Source organism: Castor canadensis, chromosome 10 (assembly GCF_047511655.1).
Source record: "Castor canadensis chromosome 10, mCasCan1.hap1v2, whole genome shotgun sequence".
In the NCBI taxonomy this organism is placed as follows: Eukaryota; Metazoa; Chordata; class Mammalia; order Rodentia; family Castoridae; genus Castor; species Castor canadensis.
This window is the reverse complement of record NC_133395.1, coordinates 89,625,713-89,653,130: the sequence shown is the minus strand read 5'-3', so window position 1 is coordinate 89,653,130 and position 27,418 is coordinate 89,625,713. Positions and strand designations below refer to the sequence as shown.

Below are 27,418 nucleotides of genomic sequence, written 5' to 3'. Positions count from 1 at the left end.
CTCGTGTGTGGGGTGGGGGAGAGGAGGGTGCGTCCCCGTGCGTGCGTGCGTGGTCTGGGTGTCTCTGCGTGGTGTGTGTGTGTGTGTGTGTGTGTGTTAGATGCCGTGCCTGGTGTAGGTGGGGAAGAGCAAGCCCTCACGCACAGAGCCCCATCACACACTGGGGCCGGGCCGAGGGGGTCAATCTGCTCGGCCTGATTGCGTTGGGCATACATTGCAGAAGGTGGGTTTTCCAAGGCGGAGCAGAGGGTCCCGGCACCTGAGGTTGTCCACGGGGAGAATGTCTGTTCCACGGGGGCAAGCGGTCCCTTCCGTCGTGCCCAAGCCCATGTGACCCCGAAGGCCAGGTGGCCCCGGTCCTTGAGCTGACTGAGGAGTGCTTTGAGACCCGGAGGGTGGCACAGGCGACTGGGCGCCAGCGGCGGCCCTCCCTCCCTTTGAGCGGGACGGGGAGCTGCCGCTGGCATCCGGAGCTCTGGCGGCCTGCGCCCTCTGTCCCTGTGACCGCAGGCTCTGCCGTGGGAGGCGGGATCCCACGTAGAGGTCGCGCGCTGGCTGCCCTGTCTTGGGTTGAGCGACGGAGGGCGACGTGGAGCAGCACCCGACTGAGGCTCCCTGCTTCTCTGTCCCCTGGCGTCTTGCCCTGGACCCAGTGCACCACCTTGTGGCGAGCCCAGGTGTGGCGCGTCCCGCTGTGGGGCCCGCTGGGGTGCAGGACCCACTTTCTCATGGCTTCCGCACGTCCCTCCCCGCCCGCCTGGAGGGCAGTTGGGGAGCGGTCCCCAACGTGGCCTGGGACCAACCTCGCTGGTGACCCGTGTCGCGGGCGCGCGCCCCAGGAGAGTGTGGGGAGGGGAGAGGATTCGGGGACGTAGCTGTGAGGATTCGGTGTGCGTGGGTCTGGCGGGTGGCCCGGACGGGGTCGGGGTCGTGGTCACGGTGGGTCGTTGTGGTGGTGGTGGTGGTGGTGCTGGGGGTGGTGGTGGTGGGGGGGGGGTGGTGGCGAAGTCCCCGAAGACAAAAGGAGCAGCGAGGGAGGGAGGAGCAAAAGCCTACAGCACCCGGTATTCCCAGGCGGTCTCCCATCCAAGTACTAACCAGGTCCGACCCTGCTTAGCTTCCGACATCAGACGAGATCGGGCGCGTTCAGGGTGGTATGGCCGTAGACGCTAGCCGCCGCCTCCGGGAGCCCCAAGAGCCTGCCGAGGGCCCCGGCGTGCGTCTCCACGCTGCTCTCCTGGCACGGCTGGGAGTCCGGGTGGGGGCTGGCAGCCCGGGGCCAGCGGCCAGAGGCCCCGCGCGCCTGCTCGGGCAGCCGGTCTCGCCCAGGTGGCCGCTGGGTGGCTTTCTTCCCGAGGTGTCCTGCTGCCAGGACGAGGGTCAAGTTTTCTCGGGGGAAAATTTCTCAGTGCTCTCGGGCGCTTGTTCTTCTGGGAATGTCCACTGCTGTGGCCAAGGCGGGGGATGCACAGCTCGGGCCAGGGCAAGCAGCCGCCCTCCTCCGTCGCCTCCTGGAGCCGTATCCTTGGGTGGGTGCGTGGCTCCCAGCGGAGGTCTCGGGGACCCTTCCGGTCCTCTTCGTCCGGAAAGCGCCACTGCCTCTCCAGCCCATCAGGAAAACGGCAGCCGCGCCCTTCGCCGACCCGCTCCGCCCTCCTCCACACTCAGGGCCTGGGGCTGCGGGGCTGAATCGTGAGGCTTTCCAGCCCAGGACTTCACCTCTGGCCCCTTTCACACCCGGGATCTTGGGAAGAAGAAACAAAACCAAACACAGCCAAAGCCATCTCCTCCGACCCGGGGCCCCTCCACATCCCTTCCGATCCCGGGTTCCTGCCGGCCTCCCGGGGCGTTTCTCCCAGGCAGGCCTTCGCGGCCACTACACGGGGCTGAGCACTCGAGTCCTCGGGCGTCACGGGGCCCGCGGCCACGCCAAGCACGCACGACTCCCGGGTCTCGTCTGCTCCTGGGTGCCCTGGGCCTCTTCCCTGTGCCGCTGCTGGGTCTTGTGCCCCTGCTTGGCCTCCTTCAGACCCGGCCCCGTGCTACGCGGCCACGTGCTACAGGATCGTGCCAGCAGAACTGGCCCTGGCTGAGCCCCGTACCCACCCTCCTGCCATCCCTGGCCCTGCTAGCAAATGGCAGAGATCCTCTGGCCTCCGAGCCCAGACAAAAATCCTGATGCAGTTGGCCGAGGGGCCGCAAACCAAGGCTTCGCTTGTTCCCGCTCAGGCCCCAGCCATACCCTCTTGTCCTTCGGCTGCTCGTGTGTGGGGTGGGGGAGAGGAGGGTGCGTCCCCGTGCGTGCGTGCGTGGTCTGGGTGTCTCTGCGTGGTGTGTGTGTGTGTGTGTGTGTGTGTGTGTGTGTGTGTGTGTTAGATGCCGTGCCTGGTGTAGGTGGGGAAGAGCAAGCCCTCACGCACAGAGCCCCATCACACACTGGGGCCGGGCCGAGGGGGTCAATCTGCTCGGCCTGATTGCGTTGGGCATACATTGCAGAAGGTGGGTTTTCCAAGGCGGAGCAGAGGGTCCCGGCACCTGAGGTTGTCCACGGGGAGAATGTCTGTTCCACGGGGGCAAGCGGTCCCTTCCGTCGTGCCCAAGCCCATGTGACCCCGAAGGCCAGGTGGCCCCGGTCCTTGAGCTGACTGAGGAGTGCTTTGAGACCCGGAGGGTGGCACAGGCGACTGGGCGCCAGCGGCGGCCCTCCCTCCCTTTGAGCGGGACGGGGAGCTGCCGCTGGCATCCGGAGCTCTGGCGGCCTGCGCCCTCTGTCCCTGTGACCGCAGGCTCTGCCGTGGGAGGCGGGATCCCACGTAGAGGTCGCGCGCTGGCTGCCCTGTCTTGGGTTGAGCGACGGAGGGCGACGTGGAGCAGCACCCGACTGAGGCTCCCTGCTTCTCTGTCCCCTGGCGTCTTGCCCTGGACCCAGTGCACCACCTTGTGGCGAGCCCAGGTGTGGCGCGTCCCGCTGTGGGGCCCGCTGGGGTGCAGGACCCACTTTCTCATGGCTTCCGCACGTCCCTCCCCGCCCGCCTGGAGGGCAGTTGGGGAGCGGTCCCCAACGTGGCCTGGGACCAACCTCGCTGGTGACCCGTGTCGCGGGCGCGCGCCCCAGGAGAGTGTGGGGAGGGGAGAGGATTCGGGGACGTAGCTGTGAGGATTCGGTGTGCGTGGGTCTGGCGGGTGGCCCGGACGGGGTCGGGGTCGTGGTCACGGTGGGTCGTTGTGGTGGTGGTGGTGGTGGTGCTGGGGGTGGTGGTGGTGGGGGGGGGGTGGTGGCGAAGTCCCCGAAGACAAAAGGAGCAGCGAGGGAGGGAGGAGCAAAAGCCTACAGCACCCGGTATTCCCAGGCGGTCTCCCATCCAAGTACTAACCAGGTCCGACCCTGCTTAGCTTCCGACATCAGACGAGATCGGGCGCGTTCAGGGTGGTATGGCCGTAGACGCTAGCCGCCGCCTCCGGGAGCCCCAAGAGCCTGCCGAGGGCCCCGGCGTGCGTCTCCACGCTGCTCTCCTGGCACGGCTGGGAGTCCGGGTGGGGGCTGGCAGCCCGGGGCCAGCGGCCAGAGGCCCCGCGCGCCTGCTCGGGCAGCCGGTCTCGCCCAGGTGGCCGCTGGGTGGCTTTCTTCCCGAGGTGTCCTGCTGCCAGGACGAGGGTCAAGTTTTCTCGGGGGAAAATTTCTCAGTGCTCTCGGGCGCTTGTTCTTCTGGGAATGTCCACTGCTGTGGCCAAGGCGGGGGACGCACAGCTCGGGCCAGGGCAAGCAGCCGCCCTCCTCCGTCGCCTCCTGGAGCCGTATCCTTGGGTGGGTGCGTGGCTCCCAGCGGAGGTCTCGGGGACCCTTCCGGTCCTCTTCGTCCGGAAAGCGCCACTGCCCCTCCAGCCCATCAGGAAAACGGCAGCCGCGCCCTTCGCCGACCCGCTCCGCCCTCCTCCACACTCAGGGCCTGGGGCTGCGGGGCTGAATCGTGAGGCTTTCCAGCCCAGGACTTCACCTCTGGCCCCTTTCACACCCGGGATCTTGGGAAGAAGAAACAAAACCAAACACAGCCAAAGCCATCTCCTCCGACCCGGGGCCCCTCCACATCCCTTCCGATCCCGGGTTCCTGCCGGCCTCCCGGGGCGTTTCTCCCAGGCAGGCCTTCGCGGCCACTACACGGGGCTGAGCACTCGAGTCCTCGGGCGTCACGGGGCCCGCGGCCACGCCAAGCACGCACGACTCCCGGGTCTCGTCTGCTCCTGGGTGCCCTGGGCCTCTTCCCTGTGCCGCTGCTGGGTCTTGTGCCCCTGCTTGGCCTCCTTCAGACCCGGCCCCGTGCTACGCGGCCACGTGCTACAGGATCGTGCCAGCAGAACTGGCCCTGGCTGAGCCCCGTACCCACCCTCCTGCCATCCCTGGCCCTGCTAGCAAATGGCAGAGATCCTCTGGCCTCCGAGCCCAGACAAAAATCCTGATGCAGTTGGCCGAGGGGCCGCAAACCAAGGCTTCGCTTGTTCCCGCTCAGGCCCCAGCCATACCCTCTTGTCCTTCGGCTGCTCGTGTGTGGGGTGGGGGAGAGGAGGGTGCGTCCCCGTGCGTGCGTGCGTGGTCTGGGTGTCTCTGCGTGGTGTGTGTGTGTGTGTGTGTGTGTGTTAGATGCCGTGCCTGGTGTAGGTGGGGAAGAGCAAGCCCTCACGCACAGAGCCCCATCACACACTGGGGCCGGGCCGAGGGGGTCAATCTGCTCGGCCTGATTGCGTTGGGCATACATTGCAGAAGGTGGGTTTTCCAAGGCGGAGCAGAGGGTCCCGGCACCTGAGGTTGTCCACGGGGAGAATGTCTGTTCCACGGGGGCAAGCGGTCCCTTCCGTCGTGCCCAAGCCCATGTGACCCCGAAGGCCAGGTGGCCCCGGTCCTTGAGCTGACTGAGGAGTGCTTTGAGACCCGGAGGGTGGCACAGGCGACTGGGCGCCAGCGGCGGCCCTCCCTCCCTTTGAGCGGGACGGGGAGCTGCCGCTGGCATCCGGAGCTCTGGCGGCCTGCGCCCTCTGTCCCTGTGACCGCAGGCTCTGCCGTGGGAGGCGGGATCCCACGTAGAGGTCGCGCGCTGGCTGCCCTGTCTTGGGTTGAGCGACGGAGGGCGACGTGGAGCAGCACCCGACTGAGGCTCCCTGCTTCTCTGTCCCCTGGCGTCTTGCCCTGGACCCAGTGCACCACCTTGTGGCGAGCCCAGGTGTGGCGCGTCCCGCTGTGGGGCCCGCTGGGGTGCAGGACCCACTTTCTCATGGCTTCCGCACGTCCCTCCCCGCCCGCCTGGAGGGCAGTTGGGGAGCGGTCCCCAACGTGGCCTGGGACCAACCTCGCTGGTGACCCGTGTCGCGGGCGCGCGCCCCAGGAGAGTGTGGGGAGGGGAGAGGATTCGGGGACGTAGCTGTGAGGATTCGGTGTGCGTGGGTCTGGCGGGTGACCCGGACGGGGTCGGGGTCGTGGTCACGGTGGGTCGTTGTGGTGGTGGTGGTGGTGGTGCTGGGGGTGGTGGTGGTGGGGGGGGGTGGTGGCGAAGTCCCCGAAGACAAAAGGAGCAGCGAGGGAGGGAGGAGCAAAAGCCTACAGCACCCGGTATTCCCAGGCGGTCTCCCATCCAAGTACTAACCAGGTCCGACCCTGCTTAGCTTCCGACATCAGACGAGATCGGGCGCGTTCAGGGTGGTATGGCCGTAGACACTAGCCGCCGCCTCCGGGAGCCCCAAGAGCCTGCCGAGGGCCCCGGCGTGCGTCTCCACGCTGCTCTCCTGGCACGGCTGGGAGTCCGGGTGGGGGCTGGCAGCCCGGGGCCAGCGGCCAGAGGCCCCGCGCGCCTGCTCGGGCAGCCGGTCTCGCCCAGGTGGCCGCTGGGTGGCTTTCTTCCCGAGGTGTCCTGCTGCCAGGACGAGGGTCAAGTTTTCTCGGGGGAAAATTTCTCAGTGCTCTCGGGCGCTTGTTCTTCTGGGAATGTCCACTGCTGTGGCCAAGGCGGGGGACGCACAGCTCGGGCCAGGGCAAGCAGCCGCCCTCCTCCGTCGCCTCCTGGAGCCGTATCCTTGGGTGGGTGCGTGGCTCCCAGCGGAGGTCTCTGGGACCCTTCCGGTCCTCTTCGTCCGGAAAGCGCCACTGCCCCTCCAGCCCATCAGGAAAACGGCAGCCGCGCCCTTCGCCGACCCGCTCCGCCCTCCTCCACACTCAGGGCCTGGGGCTGCGGGGCTGAATCGTGAGGCTTTCCAGCCCAGGACTTCACCTCTGGCCCCTTTCACACCCGGGATCTAGGGAAGAAGAAACAAAACCAAACACAGCCAAAGCCATCTCCTCCGACCCGGGGCCCCTCCACATCCCTTCCGATCCCGGGTTCCTGCCGGCCTCCCGGGGCGTTTCTCCCAGGCAGGCCTTCGCGGCCACTACACGGGGCTGAGCACTCGAGTCCTCGGGCGTCACGGGGCCCGCGGCCACGCCAAGCACGCACGACTCCCGGGTCTCGTCTGCTCCTGGGTGCCCTGGGCCTCTTCCCTGTGCCGCTGCTGGGTCTTGTGCCCCTGCTTGGCCTCCTTCAGACCCGGCCCCGTGCTACGCGGCCACGTGCTACAGGATCGTGCCAGCAGAACTGGCCCTGGCTGAGCCCCGTACCCACCCTCCTGACATCCCTGGCCCTGCTAGCAAATGGCAGAGATCCTCTGGCCTCCGAGCCCAGACAAAAATCCTGATGCAGTTGGCCGAGGGGCCACAAACCAAGGCTTCGCTTGTTCCCGCTCAGGCCCCAGCCATACCCTCTTGTCCTTCGGCTGCTCGTGTGTGGGGTGGGGGAGAGGAGGGTGCGTCCCCGTGCGTGCGTGCGTGGTCTGGGTGTCTCTGCGTGGTGTGTGTGTGTGTGTGTGTGTGTGTGTTAGATGCCGTGCCTGGTGTAGGTGGGGAAGAGCAAGCCCTCACGCACAGAGCCCCATCACACACTGGGGCCGGGCCGAGGGGGTCAATCTGCTCGGCCTGATTGCGTTGGGCATACATTGCAGAAGGTGGGTTTTCCAAGGCGGAGCAGAGGGTCCCGGCACCTGAGGTTGTCCACGGGGAGAATGTCTGTTCCACAGGGGCAAGCGGTCCCTTCCGTCGTGCCCAAGCCCATGTGACCCCGAAGGCCAGGTGGCCCCGGTCCTTGAGCTGACTGAGGAGTGCTTTGAGACCCGGAGGGTGGCACAGGCGACTGGGCGCCAGCGGCGGCCCTCCCTCCCTTTGAGCGGGACGGGGAGCTGCCGCTGGCATCCGGAGCTCTGGCGGCCTGCGCCCTCTGTCCCTGTGACCGCAGGCTCTGCCGTGGGAGGCGGGATCCCACGTAGAGGTCGCGCGCTGGCTGCCCTGTCTTGGGTTGAGCAACGGAGCGCGACGTGGAGCAGCACCCGACTGAGGCTCCCTGCTTCTCTGTCCCCTGGCGTCTTGCCCTGGACCCAGTGCACCACCTTGTGGCGAGCCCAGGTGTGGCGCGTCCCGCTGTGGGGCCCGCTGGGGTGCAGGACCCACTTTCTCATGGCTTCCGCACGTCCCTCCCCGCCCGCCTGGAGGGCAGTTGGGGAGCGGTCCCCAACGTGGCCTGGGACCAACCTCGCTGGTGACCCGTGTCGCGGGCGCGCGCCCCAGGAGAGTGTGGGGAGGGGAGAGGATTCGGGGACGTAGCTGTGAGGATTCGGTGTGCGTGGGTCTGGCGGGTGGCCCGGACGGGGTCGGGGTCGTGGTCACGGTGGGTCGTTGTGGTGGTGGTGGTGGTGGTGCTGGGGGTGGTGGTGGTGGTGGGGGGGTGGTGGCGAAGTCCCCGAAGACAAAAGGAGCAGCGAGGGAGGGAGGAGCAAAAGCCTACAGCACCTGGTATTCCCAGGCGGTCTCCCATCCAAGTACTAACCAGGCCCGACCCTGCTTAGCTTCCGAGATCAGACGAGATCGGGCGCGTTCAGGGTGGTATGGCCGTAGACGCTAGCCGCCGCCTCCGGGAGCCCCAAGAGCCTGCCGAGGGCCCCGGCGTGCGTCTCCACGCTGCTCTCCTGGCACGGCTGGGAGTCCGGGTGGGGGCTGGCAGCCCGGGGCCAGCGGCCAGAGGCCCCGCGCGCCTGCTCGGGCAGCCGGTCTCGCCCAGGTGGCCGCTGGGTGGCTTTCTTCCCGAGGTGTCCTGCTGCCAGGACGAGGGTCAAGTTTTCTCGGGGGAAAATTTCTCAGTGCTCTCGGGCGCTTGTTCTTCTGGGAATGTCCACTGCTGTGGCCAATGCGGGGGACGCACAGCTCGGGCCAGGGCAAGCAGCCGCCCTCCTCCGTCGCCTCCTGGAGCCGTATCCTTGGGTGGGTGCGTGGCTCCCAGCGGAGGTCTCGGGGACCCTTCCGGTCCTCTTCGTCCGGAAAGCGCCACTGCCCCTCCAGCCCATCAGGAAAACGGCAGCCGCGCCCTTCGCCGACCCGCTCCGCCCTCCTCCACACTCAGGGCCTGGGGCTGCGGGGCTGAATCGTGAGGCTTTCCAGCCCAGGACTTCACCTCTGGCCCCTTTCACACCCGGGATCTTGGGAAGAAGAAACAAAACCAAACACAGCCAAAGCCATCTCCTCCGACCCGGGGCCCCTCCACATCCCTTCCGATCCCGGGTTCCTGCCGGCCTCCCGGGGCGTTTCTCCCAGGCAGGCCTTCGCGGCCACTACACGGGGCTGAGCACTCGAGTCCTCGGGCGTCACGGGGCCCGCGGCCACGCCAAGCACGCACGACTCCCGGGTCTCGTCTGCTCCTGGGTGCCCTGGGCCTCTTCCCTGTGCCGCTGCTGGGTCTTGTGCCCCTGCTTGGCCTCCTTCAGACCCGGCCCCGTGCTACGCGGACACGTGCTACAGGATCGTGCCAGCAGAACTGGCCCTGGCTGAGCCCCGTACCCACCCTCCTGCCATCCCTGGCCCTGGTAGCAAATGGCAGAGATCCTCTGGCCTCCGAGCCCAGACAAAAATCCTGATGCAGTTGGCCGAGGGGCCGCAAACCAAGGCTTCGCTTGTTCCCGCTCAGGCCCCAGCCATACCCTCTTGTCCTTCGGCTGCTCGTGTGTGGGGTGGGGGAGAGGAGGGTGCGTCCCCGTGCGTGCGTGCGTGGTCTGGGTGTCTCTGCGTGGTGTGTGTGTGTGTGTGTGTGTGTGTTAGATGCCGTGCCTGGTGTAGGTGGGGAAGAGCAAGCCCTCACGCACAGAGCCCCATCACACACTGGGGCCGGGCCGAGGGGGTCAATCTGCTCGGCCTGATTGCGTTGGGCATACATTGCAGAAGGTGGGTTTTCCAAGGCGGAGCAGAGGGTCCCGGCACCTGAGGTTGTCCACGGGGAGAATGTCTGTTCCACGGGGGCAAGCGGTCCCTTCCGTCGTTCCCAAGCCCATGTGACCCCGAAGGCCAGGTGGCCCCGGTCCTTGAGCTGACTGAGGAGTGCTTTGAGACCCGGAGGGTGGCACAGGCGACTGGGCGCCAGCGGCGGCCCTCCCTCCCTTTGAGCGGGACGGGGAGCTGCCGCTGGCATCCGGAGCTCTGGCGGCCTGCGCCCTCTGTCCCTGTGACCGCAGGCTCTGCCGTGGGAGGCGGGATCCCACGTAGAGGTCGCGCGCTGGCTGCCCTGTCTTGGGTTGAGCGACGGAGCGCGACGTGGAGCAGCACCCGACTGAGGCTCCCTGCTTTTCTGTCCCCTGGCGTCTTGCCCTGGACCCAGTGCACCACCTTGTGGCGAGCCCAGGTGTGGCGCGTCCCGCTGTGGGGCCCGCTGGGGTGCAGGACCCACTTTCTCATGGCTTCCGCACGTCCCTCCCCGCCCGCCTGGAGGGCAGTTGGGGAGCGGTCCCCAACGTGGCCTGGGACCAACCTCGCTGGTGACCCGTGTCGCGGGCGCGCGCCCCAGGAGAGTGTGGGGAGGGGAGAGGATTCGGGGACGTAGCTGTGAGGATTCGGTGTGCGTGGGTCTGGCGGGTGGCCCGGATGGGGTCGGGGTCGTGGTCACGGTGGGTCGTTGTGGTGGTGGTGGTGGTGGTGGTGCTGGGGGTGGTGGTGGTGGTGGGGGGGGTGGTGGCGAAGTCCCCGAAGACAAAAGGAGCAGCGAGGGAGGGAGGAGCAAAAGCCTACAGCACCCGGTATTCCCAGGCGGTCTCCCATCCAAGTACTAACCAGGCCCGACCCTGCTTAGCTTCCGAGATCAGACGAGATCGGGCGCGTTCAGGGTGGTATGGCCGTAGACGCTAGCCGCCGCCTCCGGGAGCCCCAAGAGCCTGCCGAGGGCCCCGGCGTGCGTCTCCACGCTGCTCTCCTGGCACGGCTGGGAGTCCGGGTGGGGGCTGGCAGCCCGGGGCCAGCGGCCAGAGGCCCCGCGCGCCTGCTCGGGCAGCCGGTCTCGCCCAGGTGGCCGCTGGGTGGCTTTCTTCCCGAGGTGTCCTGCTGCCAGGACGAGGGTCAAGTTTTCTCGGGGGAAAATTTCTCAGTGCTCTCGGGCGCTTGTTCTTCTGGGAATGTCCACTGCTGTGGCCAAGGCGGGGGACGCACAGCTCGGGCCAGGGCAAGCAGCCGCCCTCCTCCGTCGCCTCCTGGAGCCGTATCCTTGGGTGGGTGCGTGGCTCCCAGCGGAGGTCTCGGGGACCCTTCCGGTCCTCTTCGTCCGGAAAGCGCCACTGCCCCTCCAGCCCATCAGGAAAACGGCAGCCGCGCCCTTCGCCGACCCGCTCCGCCCTCCTCCACACTCAGGGCCTGGGGCTGCGGGGCTGAATCGTGAGGCTTTCCAGCCCAGGACTTCACCTCTGGCCCCTTTCACACCCGGGATCTTGGGAAGAAGAAACAAAACCAAACACAGCCAAAGCCATCTCCTCCGACCCGGGGCCCCTCCACATCCCTTCCGATCCCGGGTTCCTGCCGGCCTCCCGGGGCGTTTCTCCCAGGCAGGCCTTCGCGGCCACTACACGGGGCTGAGCACTCGAGTCCTCGGGCGTCACGGGGCCCGCGGCCACGCCAAGCACGCACGACTCCCGGGTCTCGTCTGCTCCTGGGTGCCCTGGGCCTCTTCCCTGTGCCGCTGCTGGGTCTTGTGCCCCTGCTTGGCCTCCTTCAGACCCGGCCCCGTGCTACGCGGCCACGTGCTACAGGATCGTGCCAGCAGAACTGGCCCTGGCTGAGCCCCGTACCCACCCTCCTGCCATCCCTGGCCCTGCTAGCAAATGGCAGAGATCCTCTGGCCTCCGAGCCCAGACAAAAATCCTGATGCAGTTGGCCGAGGGGCCGCAAACCAAGGCTTCGCTTGTTCCCGCTCAGGCCCCAGCCATACCCTCTTGTCCTTCGGCTGCTCGTGTGTGGGGTGGGGGAGAGGAGGGTGCGTCCCCGTGCGTGCGTGCGTGGTCTGGGTGTCTCTGCGTGGTGTGTGTGTGTGTGTGTGTGTGTGTGTTAGATGCCGTGCCTGGTGTAGGTGGGGAAGAGCAAGCCCTCACGCACAGAGCCCCATCACACACTGGGGCCGGGCCGAGGGGGTCAATCTGCTCGGCCTGGTTGCGTTGGGCATACATTGCAGAAGGTGGGTTTTCCAAGGCGGAGCAGAGGGTCCCAGCACCTGAGGTTGTCCACGGGGAGAATGTCTGTTCCACGGGGGCAAGCGGTCCCTTCCGTCGTGCCCAAGCCCATGTGACCCCGAAGGCCAGGTGGCCCCGGTCCTTGAGCTGACTGAGGAGTGCTTTGAGACCCGGAGGGTGGCACAGGCGACTGGGCGCCAGCGGCGGCCCTCCCTCCGTTTGAGCGGGACGGGGAGCTGCCGCTGGCATCCGGAGCTCTGGCAGCCTGCGCCCTCTGTCCCTGTGACCGCAGGCTCTGCCGTGGGTGGCGGGATCCCACGTAGAGGTCGCGCGCTGGCTGCCCTGTCTTGGGTTGAGCGACGGAGCGCGACGTGGAGCAGCACCCGACTGAGGCTCCCTGCTTCTCTGTCCCCTGGCGTCTTGCCCTGGACCCAGTGCACCACCTTGTGGCGAGCCCAGGTGTGGCGCGTCCCGCTGTGGGGCCCGCTGGGGTGCAGGACCCACTTTCTCATGGCTTCCGCACGTCCCTCCCCGCCCGCCTGGAGGGCAGTTGGGGAGCGGTCCCCAACGTGGCCTGGGACCAACCTCGCTGGTGACCCGTGTCGCGGGCGCGCGCCCCAGGAGAGTGTGGGGAGGGGAGAGGATTCGGGGACGTAGCTGTGAGGATTCGGTGTGCGTGGGTCTGGCGGGTGGCCCGGACGGGGTCGGGGTCGTGGTCACGGTGGGTCGTTGTGGTGGTGGTGGTGGTGGTGCTGGGGGTGGTGGTGGTGGTGGGGGGGTGGTGGCGAAGTCCCCGAAGACAAAAGGAGCAGCGAGGGAGGGAGGAGCAAAAGCCTACAGCACCTGGTATTCCCAGGCGGTCTCCCATCCAAGTACTAACCAGGCCCGACCCTGCTTAGCTTCCGAGATCAGACGAGATCGGGCGCGTTCAGGGTGGTATGGCCGTAGATGCTAGCCGCCGCCTCCGGGAGCCCCAAGAGCCTGCCGAGGGCCCCGGCGTGCGTCTCCACGCTGCTCTCCTGGCACGGCTGGGAGTCCGGGTGGGGGCTGGCAGCCCGGGGCCAGCGGCCAGAGGCCCCGCGCGCCTTCTCGGGCTGCCGGTCTCGCCCAGGTGGCCGCTGGGTGGCTTTCTTCCCGAGGTGTCCTGCTGCCAGGACGAGGGTCAAGTTTTCTCGGGGGAAAATTTCTCAGTGCTCTCGGGCGCTTGTTCTTCTGGGAATGTCCACTGCTGTGGCCAAGGCGGGGGACGCACAGCTCGGGCCAGGGCAAGCAGCCGCCCTCCTCCGTCGCCTCCTGGAGCCGTATCCTTGGGTGGGTGCGTGGCTCCCAGCGGAGGTCTCGGGGACCCTTCCGGTCCTCTTCGTCCGGAAAGCGCCACTGCCCCTCCAGCCCATCAGGAAAACGGCAGCCGCGCCCTTCGCCGACCCGCTCCGCCCTCCTCCACACTCAGGGCCTGGGGCTGCGGGGCTGAATCGTGAGGCTTTCCAGCCCAGGACTTCACCTCTGGCCCCTTTCACACCCGGGATCTTGGGAAGAAGAAACAAAACCAAACACAGCCAAAGCCATCTCCTCCGACCCGGGGCCCCTCCACATCCCTTCCGATCCCGGGTTCCTGCCGGCCTCCCGGGGCGTTTCTCCCAGGCAGGCCTTCGCGGCCACTACACGGGGCTGAGCACTCGAGTCCTCGGGCGTCACGGGGCCCGCGGCCACGCCAAGCACGCACGACTCCCGGTTCTCGTCTGCTCCTGGGTGCCCTGGGCCTCTTCCCTGTGCCGCTGCTGGGTCTTGTGCCCCTGCTTGGCCTCCTTCAGACCCGGCCCCATGCTACGCGGCCACGTGCTACAGGATCGTGCCAGCAGAACTGGCCCTGGCTGAGCCCCGTACCCACCCTCCTGCCATCCCTGGCCCTGCTAGCAAATGGCAGAGATCCTCTGGCCTCCGAGCCCAGACAAAAATCCTGATGCAGTTGGCCGAGGGGCCGCAAACCAAGGCTTCGCTTGTTCCCGCTCAGGCCCCAGCCATACCCTCTTGTCCTTCGGCTGCTCGTGTGTGGGGTGGGGGAGAGGAGGGTGCGTCCCCGTGCGTGCGTGCGTGGTCTGAGTGTCTCTGCGTGGTGTGTGTGTGTGTGTGTGTGTGTGTTAGATGCCGTGCCTGGTGTAGGTGGGGAAGAGCAAGCCCTCACGCACAGAGCCCCATCACACACTGGGGCCGGGCCGAGGGGGTCAATCTGCTCGGCCTGATTGCGTTGGGCATACATTGCAGAAGGTGGGTTTTCCAAGGCGGAGCAGAGGGTCCCGGCACCTGAGGTTGTCCACGGGGAGAATGTCTGTTCCACGGGGGCAAGCGGTCCCTTCCGTCGTGCCCAAGCCCATGTGACCCCCGAAGGCCAGGTGGCCCCGGTCCTTGAGCTGACTGAGGAGTGCTTTGAGACCCGGAGGGTGGCACAGGCGACTGGGCGCCAGCGGCGGCCCTCCCTCCCTTTGAGCGGGACGGGGAGCTGCCGCTGGCATCCGGAGCTCTGGCGGCCTGCGCCCTCTGTCCCTGTGACCGCAGGCTCTGCCGTGGGAGGCGGGATCCCACGTAGAGGTCGCGCGCTGGCTGCCCTGTCTTGGGTTGAGCGACGGAGCGCGACGTGGAGCAGCACCCGACTGAGGCTCCCTGCTTCTCTGTCCCCTGGCGTCTTGCCCTGGACCCAGTGCACCACCTTGTGGCGAGCCCAGGTGTGGCGCGTCCCGCTGTGGGGCCCGCTGGGGTGCAGGACCCACTTTCTCATGGCTTCCGCACGTCCCTCCCCGCCCGCCTGGAGGGCAGTTGGGGAGCGGTCCCCAACGTGGCCTGGGACCAAACTCGCTGGTGACCCGTGTCGCGGGCGCGCGCCCCAGGAGAGTGTGGGGAGGGGAGAGGATTCGGGGACGTAGCTGTGAGGATTCGGTGTGCGTGGGTCTGGCGGGTGGCCCGGACGGGGTCGGGGTCGTGGTCACGGTGGGTCGTTGTGGTGGTGGTGGTGGTGGTGGTGCTGGGGGTGGTGGTGGTGGTGGGGGGGGTGGTGGCGAAGTCCCCGAAGACAAAAGGAGCAGCGAGGGAGGGAGGAGCAAAAGCCTACAGCACCCGGTATTCCCAGGCGGTCTCCCATCCAAGTACTAACCAGGCCCGACCCTGCTTAGCTTCCGAGATCAGACGAGATCGGGCGCGTTCAGGGTGGTATGGCCGTAGACGCTAGCCGCCGCCTCCGGGAGCCCCAAGAGCCTGCCGAGGGCCCCGGCGTGCGTCTCCACGCTGCTCTCCTGGCACGGCTGGGAGTCCGGGTGGGAGCTGGCAGCCCGGGGCCAGCGGCCAGAGGCCCCGCGCGCCTGCTCGGGCAGCCGGTCTCGCCCAGGTGGCCGCTGGGTGGCTTTCTTCCCGAGGTGTCCTGCTGCCAGGACGAGGGTCAAGTTTTCTCGGGGGAAAATTTCTCAGTGCTCTCGGGCGCTTGTTCTTCTGGGAATGTCCACTGCTGTGGCCAAGGCGGGGGACGCACAGCTCGGGCCAGGGCAAGCAGCCGCCCTCCTCCGTCGCCTCCTGGAGCCGTATCCTTGGGTGGGTGCGTGGCTCCCAGCGGAGGTCTCGGGGACCCTTCCGGTCCTCTCCGTCCGGAAAGCGACACTGCCCCTCCAGCAAATCAGGAAAACGGCAGCCGCGCCCTTCGCCGACCCGCTCCGCCTTCCTCCACACTCAGGGCCTGGGGCTGCGGGGCTGAATCGTGAGGCTTTCCAGCCCAGGACTTCACCTCTGGCCCCTTTCACACCTGGGATCTTGGGAAGAAGAAACAAAACCGAACACAGCCAAAGCCATCTCCTTCGACCCGGGGCCCCTCCACATCCCTTCCGATCCCGGGTTCCTGCCGGCCTCCCGGGGCGTTTCTCCCAGGCAGGCCTTCGCGGCCACTACACGGGGCTGAGCACTCGAGTCCTCGGGCGTCACGGGGCCCGCGGCCACACCAAGCACGCACGACTCCCGGGTCTCGTCTGCTCCTGGGTGCCCTGGGCCTCTTCCCTGTGCCGCTGCTGGGTCTTGTGCCCCTGCTTGGCCTCCTTCAGACCCGGCCCCGTGCTACGCGGCCACGTGCTACAGGATCGTGCCAGCAGAACTGGCCCTGGCTGAGTCCCGTACCCACCCTCCTGCCATCCCTGGCCCTGCTAGCAAATGGCAGAGATCCTCTGGCCTCCGAGCCCAGACAAAAATCCTGATGCAATTGGCCGAGGGGCCGCAAACCAAGGCTTCGCTTGTTCCCGCTCAGGCCCCAGCCATACCCTCTTGTCCTTCGGCTGCTCGTGTGTGGGGTGGGGGAGAGGAGGGTGCGTCCCCGTGCGTGCGTGCGTGGTCTGGGTGTCTCTGCGTGGTGTGTGTGTGTGTGTGTGTGTGTGTTAGATGCCGTGCCTGGTGTAGGTGGGGAAGAGCAAGCCCTCACGCACAGAGCCCCATCACACACTGGGGCCGGGCCGAGGGGGTCAATCTGCTCGGCCTGATTGCGTTGGGCATACATTGCAGAAGGTGGGTTTTCCAAGGCGGAGCAGAGGGTCCCGGCACCTGAGGTTGTCCACGGGGAGAATGTCTGTTCCACGGGGGCAAGCGGTCCCTTCCGTCGTGCCCAAGCCCATGTGACCCCGAAGGCCAGGTGGCCCCGGTCCTTGAGCTGACTGAGGAGTGCTTTGAGACCCGGAGGGTGGCACAGGCGACTGGGCGCCAGCGGCGGCCCTCCCTCCCTTTGAGCGGGACGGGGAGCTGCCGCTGGCATCCGGAGCTCTGGCGGCCTGCGCCCTCTGTCCCTGTGACCGCAGGCTCTGCCGTGGGAGGCGGGATCCCACGTAGAGGTCGCGCGCTGGCTGCCCTGTCTTGGGTTGAGCGACGGAGCGCGACGTGGAGCAGCACCCGACTGAGGCTCCCTGCTTCTCTGTCCCCTGGCGTCTTGCCCTGGACCCAGTGCACCACCTTGTGGCGAGCCCAGGTGTGGCGCGTCCCGCTGTGGGGCCCGCTGGGGTGCAGGACCCACTTTCTCATGGCTTCCGCACGTCCCTCCCCGCCCGCCTGGAGGGCAGTTGGGGAGCGGTCCCCAACGTGGCCTGGGACCAAACTCGCTGGTGACCCGTGTCGCGGGCGCGCGCCCCAGGAGAGTGTGGGGAGGGGAGAGGATTCGGGGACGTAGCTGTGAGGATTCGGTGTGCGTGGGTGTGGCGGGTGGCCCGAACGGGGTCGGGGTCGTGGTCACGGTGGGTCGTTGTGGTGGTGGTGGTGGTGGTGGTGCTGGGGGTGGTGGTGGTCGTGGGGGGGGTGGTGGCGAAGTCCCCGAAGACAAAAGGAGCAGCGAGGGAGGGAGGAGCAAAAGCCTACAGCACCCGGTATTCCCAGGCGGTCTCCCATCCAAGTACTAACCAGGCCCGACCCTGCTTAGCTTCCGAGATCAGACGAGATCGGGCGCGTTCAGGGTGGTATGGCCGTAGACGCTAGCCGCCGCCTCCGGGAGCCCCAAGAGCCTGCCGAGGGCCCCGGCGTGCGTCTCCACGCTGCTCTCCTGGCACGGCTGGGAGTCCGGGTGGGGGCTGGCAGCCCGGGGCCAGCGGCCAGAGGCCCCGCACGCCTGCTCGGGCAGCCGGTCTCGCCCAGGTGGCCGCTGGGTGGCTTTCTTCCCGAGGTGTCCTGCTGCCAGGACGAGGGTCAAGTTTTCTCGGGGGAAAATTTCTCAGTGCTCTCGGGCGCTTGTTCTTCTGGGAATGTTCACTGCTGTGGCCAAGGCGGGGGACGCACAGCTCGGGCCAGGGCAAGCAGCCGCCCTCCTCCGTCGCCTCCTGGAGCCGTATCCTTGGGTGGGTGCGTGGCTCCCAGCGGAGGTCTCGGGGACCCTTCCGGTCCTCTCCGTCCGGAAAGCGACACTGCCCCTCCAGCAAATCAGGAAAACGGCAGCCGCGCCCTTCGCCGACCCGCTCCGCCTTCCTCCACACTCAGGGCCTGGGGCTGCGGGGCTGAATCGTGAGGCTTTCCAGCCCAGGACTTCACCTCTGGCCCCTTTCACACCTGGGATCTTGGGAAGAAGAAACAAAACCGAACACAGCCAAAGACATCTCCTCCGACCCGGGGCCCCTCCACATCCCTTCCGATCCCGGGTTCCTGCCGGCCTCCCGGGGCGTTTCTCCCAGGCAGGCCTTCGCGGCCACTACACGGGGCTGAGCACTCGAGTCCTCGGGCGTCACGGGGCCCGCGGCCACGCCAAGCACGCACGACTCCCGGGTCTCGTCTGCTCCTGGGTGCCCTGGGCCTCTTCCCTGTGCCGCTGCTGGGTCTTGTGCCCCTGCTTGGCCTCCATCAGACCCGGCCCCGTGCTACGCGGCCACGTGCTACAGGATCGTGCCAGCAGAACTGGCCCTCGCTGAGCCCCGTACCCACCCTCCTGCCATCCCTGGCCCTGCTAGCAAATGGCAGAGATCCTCTGGCCTCCGAGCCCAGACAAAAATCCTGATGCAGATGGCCGAGGGGCCGCAAACCAAGGCTTCGCTTGTTCCCGCTCAGGCCCCAGCCATACCCTCTTGTCCTTCGGCTGCTCGTGTGTGGGGTGGGGGAGCGGAGGGTGCGTCCCCGTGCGTGCGTGCGTGGTCTGGGTGTCTCTGTGTGGTGTGTGTGTGTGTGTGTGTGTGTGTGTGTGTGTGTGTGTTAGATGCCGTGCCTGGTGTAGGTGGGGAAGAGCAAGCCCTCACGCACAGAGCCCCATCACACACTGGGGCCGGGCCGAGGGGGTCAATCTGCTCGGCCTGATTGCGTTGGGCATACATTGCAGAAGGTGGGTTTTCCAAGGCGGAGCAGAGGGTCCCGGCACCTGAGGTTGTCCACGGGGAGAATGTCTGTTCCACGGGGGCAAGCGGTCCCTTCCGTCGTGCCCAAGCCCATGTGACCCCGAAGGCCAGGTGGCCCCGGTCCTTGAGCTGACTGAGGAGTGCTTTGAGACCCGGAGGGTGGCACAGGCGACTGGGCGCCAGCGGCGGCCCTCCCTCCCTTTGAGCGGGACGGGGAGCTGCCGCTGGCATCCGGAGCTCTGGCGGCCTGCGCCCTCTGTCCCTGTGACCGCAGGCTCTGCCGTGGGAGGAGGGATCCCACGTAGAGGTCGCGCGCTGGCTGCCCTGTCTTGGGTTGAGCGACGGAGCGCGACGTGGAGCAGCACCCGACTGAGGCTCCCTGCTTCTCTGTCCCCTGGCGTCTTGCCCTGGACCCAGTGCACCACCTTGTGGCGAGCCCAGGTGTGGCGCGTCCCGCTGTGGGGCCCGCTGGGGTGCAGGACCCACTTTCTCATGGCTTCCGCACGTCCCTCCCCGCCCGCCTGGAGGGCAGTTGGGGAGCGGTCCCCAACGTGGCCTGGGACCAACCTCGCTGGTGACCCGTGTCGCGGGCGCGCGCCCCAGGAGAGTGTGGGGAGGGGAGAGGATTCGGGGACGTAGCTGTGAGGATTCGGTGTGCGTGGGTCTGGCGGGTGGCCTGGACGGGGTCGGGGTCGTGGTCACGGTGGGTCGTTGTGGTGGTGGTGGTGGTGGTGCTGGGGGTGGTGGTGGTGGTGGGGGGGTGGTGGCGAAGTCCCCGAAGACAAAAGGAGCAGCGAGGGAGGGAGGAGCAAAAGCCTACAGCACCCGGTATTCCCAGGCGGTCTCCCATCCAAGTACTAACCAAGCCCGACCCTGCTTAGCTTCCGAGATCAGACGAGATCGGGCGCGTTCAGGGTGGTATGGCCGTAGACGCTAGCCGCCGCCTCCGGGAGCCCCAAGAGCCTGCCGAGGGCCCCGGCGTGCGTCTCCACGCTGCTCTCCTGGCACGGCTGGGAGTCCGGGTGGGGGCTGGCAGCCCGGGGCCAGCGGCCAGAGGCCCCGCGCGCCTGCTCGGGCAGCCGGTCTCGCCCAGGTGGCCGCTGGGTGGCTTTCTTCCCGAGGTGTCCTGCTGCCAGGACGAGGGTCAAGTTTTCTCGGGGGAAAATTTCTCAGTGCTCTCGGGCGCTTGTTCTTCTGGGAATGTCCACTGCTGTGGCCAAGGCGGGGGACGCACAGCTCGGGCCAGGGCAAGCAGCCGCCCTCCTCCGTCGCCTCCTGGAGCCGTATCCTTGGGTGGGTGCGTGGCTCCCAGCGGAGGTCTCGGGGACCCTTCCGGTCCTCTTCGTCCGGAAAGCGCCACTGCCCCTCCAGCCCATCAGGAAAACGGCAGCCGCGCCCTTCGCCGACCCGCTCCGCCCTCCTCCACACTCAGGGCCTGGGGCTGCGGGGCTGAATCGTGAGGCTTTCCAGCCCAGGACTTCACCTCTGGCCCCTTTCACACCCGGGATCTTGGGAAGAAGAAACAAAACCAAACACAGCCAAAGCCATCTCCTCCGACCCGGGGCCCCTCCACATCCCTTCCGATCCCGGGTTCCTGCCGGCCTCCCGGGGCGTTTCTCCCAGGCAGGCCTTCGCGGCCACTACACGGGGCTGAGCACTCGAGTCCTCGGGCGTCACGGGGCCCGCGGCCACGCCAAGCACGCACGACTCCCGGGTCTCGTCTGCTCCTGGGTGCCCTGGGCCTCTTCCCTGTGCCGCTGCTGGGTCTTGTGCCCCTGCTTGGCCTCCTTCAGACCCGGCCCCGTGCTACGCGGCCACGTGCTACAGGATCGTGCCAGCAGAACTGGCCCTGGCTGAGCCCCGTACCCACCCTCCTGCCATCCCTGGCCCTGCTAGCAAATGGCAGAGATCCTCTGGCCTCCGATCCCAGACAAAAATCCTGATGCAGTTGGCCGAGGGGCCGCAAACCAAGGCTTCGCTTGTTCCCGCTCAGGCCCCAGCCATACCCTCTTGTCCTTCGGCTGCTCGTGTGTGGGGTGGGGGAGAGGAGGGTGCGTCCCCGTGCGTGCGTGCGTGGTCTGGGTGTCTCTGCGTGGTGTGTGTGTGTGTGTGTGTGTGTGTGTGTGTGTGTGTGTTAGATGCCGTGCCTGGTGTAGGTGGGGAAGAGCAAGCCCTCACGCACAGAGCCCCATCACACACTGGGGCCGGGCCGAGGGGGTCAATCTGCTCGGCCTGATTGCGTTGGGCATACATTGCAGAAGGTGGGTTTTCCAAGGCGGAGCAGAGGGTCCCGGCACCTGAGGTTGTCCACGGGGAGAATGTCTGTTCCACGGGGGCAAGCGGTCCCTTCCGTCGTGCCCAAGCCCATGTGACCCCGAAGGCCAGGTGGCCCCGGTCCTTGAGCTGACTGAGGAGTGCTTTGAGACCCGGAGGGTGGCACAGGCGACTGGGCGCCAGCGGCGGCCCTCCCTCCCTTTGAGCGGGACGGGGAGCTGCCGCTGGCATCCGGAGCTCTGGCGGCCTGCGCCCTCTGTCCCTGTGACCGCAGGCTCTGCCGTGGGAGGCGGGATCCCACGTAGAGGTCGCGCGCTGGCTGCCCTGTCTTGGGTTGAGCGACGGAGCGCGACGTGGAGCAGCACCCGACTGAGGCTCCCTGCTTCTCTGTCCCCTGGCGTCTTGCCCTGGACCCAGTGCACCACCTTGTGGCGAGCCCAGGTGTGGCGCGTCCCGCTGTGGGGCCCGCTGGGGTGCAGGACCCACTTTCTCATGGCTTCCGCACGTCCCTCCCCGCCCGCCTGGAGGGCAGTTGGGGAGCGGTCCCCAACGTGGCCTGGGACCAACCTCGCTGGTGACCCGTGTCGCGGGCGCACGCCCCAGGAGAGTGTGGGGAGGGGAGAGGATTCGGGGACGTAGCTGTGAGGATTCGGTGTGCGTGGGTCTGGCGGGTGGCCCGGACGGGGTCGGGGTCGTGGTCACGGTGGGTCGTTGTGGTGGTGGTGGTGGTGGTGGTGCTGGGGGTGGTGGTGGTGGTGGGGGGGGTGGTGGCGAAGTCCCCGAAGACAAAAGGAGCAGCGAGGGAGGGAGGAGCAAAAGCCTACAGCACCCGGTATTCCCAGGCGGTCTCCCATCCAAGTACTAACCAGGCCCGACCCTGCTTAGCTTCCGAGATCAGACGAGATCGGGCGCGTTCAGGGTGGTATGGCCGTAGACGCTAGCCGCCGCCTCCGGGAGCCCCAAGAGCCTGCCGAGGGCCCCGGCGTGCGTCTCCACGCTGCTCTCCTGGCACGGCTGGGAGTCCGGGTGGGGGCTGGCAGCCCGGGGCCAGCGGCCAGAGGCCCCGCGCGCCTGCTCGGGCAGCCGGTCTCGCCCAGGTGGCCGCTGGGTGGCTTTCTTCCCGAGGTGTCCTGCTGCCAGGACGAGGGTCAAGTTTTCTCGGGGGAAAATTTCTCAGTGCTCTCGGGCGCTTGTTCTTCTGGGAATGTCCACTGCTGTGGCCAAGGCGGGGGACGCACAGCTCGGGCCAGGGCAAGCAGCCGCCCTCCTCCGTCGCCTCCTGGAGCCGTATCCTTGGGTGGGTGCGTGGCTCCCAGCGGAGGTCTCGGGGACCCTTCCGGTCCTCTTCGTCCGGAAAGCGCCACTGCCCCTCCAGCCCATCAGGAAAACGGCAGCCGCGCCCTTCGCCGACCCGCTCCGCCCTCCTCCACACTCAGGGCCTGGGGCTGCGGGGCTGAATCGTGAGGCTTTCCAGCCCAGGACTTCACCTCTGGCCCCTTTCACACCCGGGATCTTGGGAAGAAGAAACAAAACCAAACACAGCCAAAGCCATCTCCTCCGACCCGGGGCCCCTCCACATCCCTTCCGATCCCGGGTTCCTGCCGGCCTCCCGGGGCGTTTCTCCCAGGCAGGCCTTCGCGGCCACTACACGGGGCTGTGCACTCGAGTCCTCGGGCGTCACGGGGCCCGCGGCCACGCCAAGCACGCACGACTCCCGGGTCTCGTCTGCTCCTGGGTGCCCTGGGCCTCTTCCCTGTGCCGCTGCTGGGTCTTGTGCCCCTGCTTGGCCTCCTTCAGACCCGGCCCCGTGCTACGCGGCCACGTGCTACAGGATCGTGCCAGCAGAACTGGCCCTGGCTGAGCCCCGTACCCACCCTCCTGCCATCCCTGGCCCTGCTAGCAAATGGCAGAGATCCTCTGGCCTCCGAGCCCAGACAAAAATCCTGATGCAGTTGGCCGAGGGGCCGCAAACCAAGGCTTCGCTTGTTCCCGCTCAGGCCCCAGCCATACCCTCTTGTCCTTCGGCTGCTCGTGTGTGGGGTGGGGGAGAGGAGGGTGCGTCCCCGTGCGTGCGTGCGTGGTCTGGGTGTCTCTGCGTGGTGTGTGTGTGTGTGTGTGTGTGTGTTAGATGCCGTGCCTGGTGTAGGTGGGGAAGAGCAAGCCCTCACGCACAGAGCCCCATCACACACTGGGGCCGGGCCGAGGGGGTCAATCTGCTCGGCCTGATTGCGTTGGGCATACATTGCAGAAGGTGGGTTTTCCAAGGCGGAGCAGAGGGTCCCGGCACCTGAGGTTGTCCACGGGGAGAATGTCTGTTCCACGGGGGCAAGTGGTCCCTTCCGTCGTGCCCAAGCCCATGTGACCCCGAAGGCCAGGTGGCCCCGGTCCTTGAGCTGACTGAGGAGTGCTTTGAGACCCGGAGGGTGGCACAGGCGACTGGGCGCCAGCGGCGGCCCTCCCTCCCTTTGAGCGGGACGGGGAGCTGCCGCTGGCATCCGGAGCTCTGGCGGCCTGCGCCCTCTGTCCCTGTGACCGCAGGCTCTGCCGTGGGAGGCGGGATCCCACGTAGAGGTCGCGCGCTGGCTGCCCTGTCTTGGGTTGAGCGACGGAGGGCGACGTGGAGCAGCACCCGACTGAGGCTCCCTGCTTCTCTGTCCCCTGGCGTCTTGCCCTGGACCCAGTGCACCACCTTGTGGCGAGCCCAGGTGTGGCGCGTCCCGCTGTGGGGCCCGCTGGGGTGCAGGACCCACTTTCTCATGGCTTCCGCACGTCCCTCCCCGCCCGCCTGGAGGGCAGTTGGGGAGCGGTCCCCAACGTGGCCTGGGACCAACCTCGCTGGTGACCCGTGTCGCGGGCGCGCGCCCCAGGAGAGTGTGGGGAGGGGAGAGGATTCGGGGACGTAGCTGTGAGGATTCGGTGTGCGTGGGTCTGGCGGGTGGCCCGGACGGGGTCGGGGTCGTGGTCACGGTGGGTCGTTGTGGTGGTGGTGGTGGTGGTGCTGGGGGTGGTGGTGGTGGTGGGGGGGTGGTGGCGAAGTCCCCGAAGACAAAAGGAGCAGCGAGGGAGGGAGGAGCAAAAGCCTACAGCACCCGGTATTCCCAGGCGGTCTCCCATCCAAGTACTAACCAGGTCCGACCCTGCTTAGCTTCCGACATCAGACGAGATCGGGCGCGTTCAGGGTGGTATGGCCGTAGACGCTAGCCGCCGCCTCCGGGAGCCCCAAGAGCCTGCCGAGGGCCCCGGCGTGCGTCTCCACGCTGCTCTCCTGGCACGGCTGGGAGTCCGGGTGGGGGCTGGCAGCCCGGGGCCAGCGGCCAGAGGCCCCGCGCGCCTGCTCGGGCAGCCGGTCTCGCCCAGGTGGCCGCTGGGTGGCTTTCTTCCCGAGGTGTCCTGCTGCCAGGACGAGGGTCAAGTTTTCTCGGGGGAAAATTTCTCAGTGCTCTCGGGCGCTTGTTCTTCTGGGAATGTCCACTGCTGTGGCCAAGGCGGGGGACGCACAGCTCGGGCCAGGGCAAGCAGCCGCCCTCCTCCGTCGCCTCCTGGAGCCGTATCCTTGGGTGGGTGCGTGGCTCCCAGCGGAGGTCTCGGGGACCCTTCCGGTCCTCTTCGTCCGGAAAGCGCCACTGCCCCTCCAGCCCATCAGGAAAACGGCAGCCGCGCCCTTCGCCGACCCGCTCCGCCCTCCTCCACACTCAGGGCCTGGGGCTGCGGGGCTGAATCGTGAGGCTTTCCAGCCCAGGACTTCACCTCTGGCCCCTTTCACACCCGGGATCTTGGGAAGAAGAAACAAAACCAAACACAGCCAAAGCCATCTCCTCCGACCCGGGGCCCCTCCACATCCCTTCCGATCCCGGGTTCCTGCCGGCCTCCCGGGGCGTTTCTCCCAGGCAGGCCTTCGCGGCCACTACACGGGGCTGAGCACTCGAGTCCTCGGGCGTCACGGGGCCCGCGGCCACGCCAAGCACGCACGACTCCCGGGTCTCGTCTGCTCCTGGGTGCCCTGGGCCTCTTCCCTGTGCCGCTGCTGGGTCTTGTGCCCCTGCTTGGCCTCCTTCAGACCCGGCCCCGTGCTACGCGGCCACGTGCTACAGGATCGTGCCAGCAGAACTGGCCCTGGCTGAGCCCCGTACCCACCCTCCTGCCATCCCTGGCCCTGCTAGCAAATGGCAGAGATCCTCTGGCCTCCGAGCCCAGACAAAAATCCTGATGCAGTTGGCCGAGGGGCCGCAAACCAAGGCTTCGCTTGTTCCCGCTCAGGCCCCAGCCATACCCTCTTGTCCTTCGGCTGCTCGTGTGTGGGGTGGGGGAGAGGAGGGTGCGTCCCCGTGCGTGCGTGCGTGGTCTGGGTGTCTCTGCGTGGTGTGTGTGTGTGTGTGTGTGTGTGTTAGATGCCGTGCCTGGTGTAGGTGGGGAAGAGCAAGCCCTCACGCACAGAGCCCCATCACACACTGGGGCCGGGCCGAGGGGGTCAATCTGCTCGGCCTGATTGCGTTGGGCATACATTGCAGAAGGTGGGTTTTCCAAGGCGGAGCAGAGGGTCCCGGCACCTGAGGTTGTCCACGGGGAGAATGTCTGTTCCACGGGGGCAAGCGGTCCCTTCCGTCGTGCCCAAGCCCATGTGACCCCGAAGGCCAGGTGGCCCCGGTCCTTGAGCTGACTGAGGAGTGCTTTGAGACCCGGAGGGTGGCACAGGCGACTGGGCGCCAGCGGCGGCCCTCCCTCCCTTTGAGCGGGACGGGGAGCTGCCGCTGGCATCCGGAGCTCTGGCGGCCTGCGCCCTCTGTCCCTGTGACCGCAGGCTCTGCCGTGGGAGGCGGGATCCCACGTAGAGGTCGCGCGCTGGCTGCCCTGTCTTGGGTTGAGCGACGGAGCGCGACGTGGAGCAGCACCCGACTGAGGCTCCCTGCTTCTCTGTCCCCTGGCGTCTTGCCCTGGACCCAGTGCACCACCTTGTGGCGAGCCCAGGTGTGGCGCGTCCCGCTGTGGGGCCCGCTGGGGTGCAGGACCCACTTTCTCATGGCTTCCGCACGTCCCTCCCCGCCCGCCTGGAGGGCAGTTGGGGAGCGGTCCCCAACGTGGCCTGGGACCAACCTCGCTGGTGACCCGTGTCGCGGGCGCGCGCCCCAGGAGAGTGTGGGGAGGGGAGAGGATTCGGGGACGTAGCTGTGAGGATTCGGTGTGCGTGGGTCTGGCGGGTGGCCCGGACGGGGTCGGGGTCGTGGTCACGGTGGGTCGTTGTGGTGGTGGTGGTGGTGGTGGTGCTGGGGGTGGTGGTGGTGGTGGGGGGGGTGGTGGCGAAGTCCCCGAAGACAAAAGGAGCAGCGAGGGAGGGAGGAGCAAAAGCCTACAGCACCCGGTATTCCCAGGCGGTCTCCCATCCAAGTACTAACCAGGCCCGACCCTGCTTAGCTTCCGAGATCAGACGAGATCGGGCGCGTTCAGGGTGGTATGGCCGTAGACGCTAGCCGCCGCCTCCGGGAGCCCCAAGAGCCTGCCGAGGGCCCCGGCGTGCGTCTCCACGCTGCTCTCCTGGCACGGCTGGGAGTCCGGGTGGGGGCTGGCAGCCCGGGGCCAGCGGCCAGAGGCCCCGCGCGCCTGCTCGGGCAGCCGGTCTCGCCCAGGTGGCCGCTGGGTGGCTTTCTTCCCGAGGTGTCCTGCTGCCAGGACGAGGGTCAAGTTTTCTCGGGGGAAAATTTCTCAGTGCTCTCGGGCGCTTGTTCTTCTGGGAATGTCCACTGCTGTGGCCAAGGCGGGGGACGCACAGCTCGGGCCAGGGCAAGCAGCCGCCCTCCTCCGTCGCCTCCTGGAGCCGTATCCTTGGGTGGGTGCGTGGCTCCCAGCGGAGGTCTCGGGGACCCTTCCGGTCCTCTTCGTCCGGAAAGCGCCACTGCCCCTCCAGCCCATCAGGAAAACGGCAGCCGCGCCCTTCGCCGACCCGCTCCGCCCTCCTCCACACTCAGGGCCTGGGGCTGCGGGGCTGAATCGTGAGGCTTTCCAGCCCAGGACTTCACCTCTGGCCCCTTTCACACCCGGGATCTTGGGAAGAAGAAACAAAACCAAACACAGCCAAAGCCATCTCCTCCGACCCGGGGCCCCTCCACATCCCTTCCGATCCCGGGTTCCTGCCGGCCTCCCGGGGCGTTTCTCCCAGGCAGGCCTTCGCGGCCACTACACGGGGCTGAGCACTCGAGTCCTCGGGCGTCACGGGGCCCGCGGCCACGCCAAGCACGCACGACTCCCGGGTCTCGTCTGCTCCTGGGTGCCCTGGGCCTCTTCCCTGTGCCGCTGCTGGGTCTTGTGCCCCTGCTTGGCCTCCTTCAGACCCGGCCCCGTGCTACGCGGCCACGTGCTACAGGATCGTGCCAGCAGAACTGGCCCTGGCTGAGCCCCGTACCCACCCTCCTGCCATCCCTGGCCCTGCTAGCAAATGGCAGAGATCCTCTGGCCTCCGAGCCCAGACAAAAATCCTGATGCAGTTGGCCGAGGGGCCGCAAACCAAGGCTTCGCTTGTTCCCGCTCAGGCCCCAGCCATACCCTCTTGTCCTTCGGCTGCTCGTGTGTGGGGTGGGGGAGAGGAGGGTGCGTCCCCGTGCGTGCGTGCGTGGTCTGGGTGTCTCTGCGTGGTGTGTGTGTGTGTGTGTGTGTGTGTTAGATGCCGTGCCTGGTGTAGGTGGGGAAGAGCAAGCCCTCACGCACAGAGCCCCATCACACACTGGGGCCGGGCCGAGGGGGTCAATCTGCTCGGCCTGATTGCGTTGGGCATACATTGCAGAAGGTGGGTT

At 67.6% G+C, this 27,418-nt stretch overlaps 12 non-coding genes across 12 annotated transcripts; all 12 read right to left on the bottom strand.

The window, feature by feature from the left end:
* Positions 1-1,049: 1,049 nt before the first annotated feature.
* On the bottom strand, positions 1,050-1,168 carry LOC141412956 (5S ribosomal RNA). The gene has a single exon (XR_012437798.1). It is a non-coding gene; the product is annotated as a 5S ribosomal RNA (ribosomal RNA).
* A 2,157-nt stretch (positions 1,169-3,325) lies between these two features.
* On the bottom strand, positions 3,326-3,444 carry LOC141412955 (5S ribosomal RNA). Its single transcript, XR_012437797.1, has one exon. It is a non-coding gene; the product is annotated as a 5S ribosomal RNA (ribosomal RNA).
* A 2,140-nt stretch (positions 3,445-5,584) lies between these two features.
* On the bottom strand, positions 5,585-5,703 carry LOC141412953 (5S ribosomal RNA). The gene has a single exon (XR_012437795.1). It is a non-coding gene; the product is annotated as a 5S ribosomal RNA (ribosomal RNA).
* A 2,143-nt stretch (positions 5,704-7,846) lies between these two features.
* Positions 7,847-7,965, bottom strand: LOC141413335 (5S ribosomal RNA). Its single transcript, XR_012438127.1, has one exon. It is a non-coding gene; the product is annotated as a 5S ribosomal RNA (ribosomal RNA).
* Positions 7,966-10,110: 2,145 nt separating this feature from the next.
* Positions 10,111-10,229, bottom strand: LOC141412243 (5S ribosomal RNA). The gene has a single exon (XR_012437082.1). It is a non-coding gene; the product is annotated as a 5S ribosomal RNA (ribosomal RNA).
* A 2,143-nt stretch (positions 10,230-12,372) lies between these two features.
* LOC141412514 (5S ribosomal RNA) lies at positions 12,373-12,491 on the bottom strand. The gene has a single exon (XR_012437356.1). It is a non-coding gene; the product is annotated as a 5S ribosomal RNA (ribosomal RNA).
* Positions 12,492-14,637: 2,146 nt separating this feature from the next.
* LOC141412242 (5S ribosomal RNA) lies at positions 14,638-14,756 on the bottom strand. Its single transcript, XR_012437081.1, has one exon. It is a non-coding gene; the product is annotated as a 5S ribosomal RNA (ribosomal RNA).
* A 2,145-nt stretch (positions 14,757-16,901) lies between these two features.
* On the bottom strand, positions 16,902-17,020 carry LOC141412241 (5S ribosomal RNA). Its single transcript, XR_012437080.1, has one exon. It is a non-coding gene; the product is annotated as a 5S ribosomal RNA (ribosomal RNA).
* A 2,155-nt stretch (positions 17,021-19,175) lies between these two features.
* Positions 19,176-19,294, bottom strand: LOC141412562 (5S ribosomal RNA). The gene has a single exon (XR_012437404.1). It is a non-coding gene; the product is annotated as a 5S ribosomal RNA (ribosomal RNA).
* Positions 19,295-21,453: 2,159 nt separating this feature from the next.
* Positions 21,454-21,572, bottom strand: LOC141412240 (5S ribosomal RNA). Its single transcript, XR_012437079.1, has one exon. It is a non-coding gene; the product is annotated as a 5S ribosomal RNA (ribosomal RNA).
* A 2,141-nt stretch (positions 21,573-23,713) lies between these two features.
* Positions 23,714-23,832, bottom strand: LOC141412952 (5S ribosomal RNA). The gene has a single exon (XR_012437794.1). It is a non-coding gene; the product is annotated as a 5S ribosomal RNA (ribosomal RNA).
* Positions 23,833-25,977: 2,145 nt separating this feature from the next.
* On the bottom strand, positions 25,978-26,096 carry LOC141412239 (5S ribosomal RNA). Its single transcript, XR_012437078.1, has one exon. It is a non-coding gene; the product is annotated as a 5S ribosomal RNA (ribosomal RNA).
* Between the last annotated feature and the right edge of the window lie 1,322 nt (positions 26,097-27,418).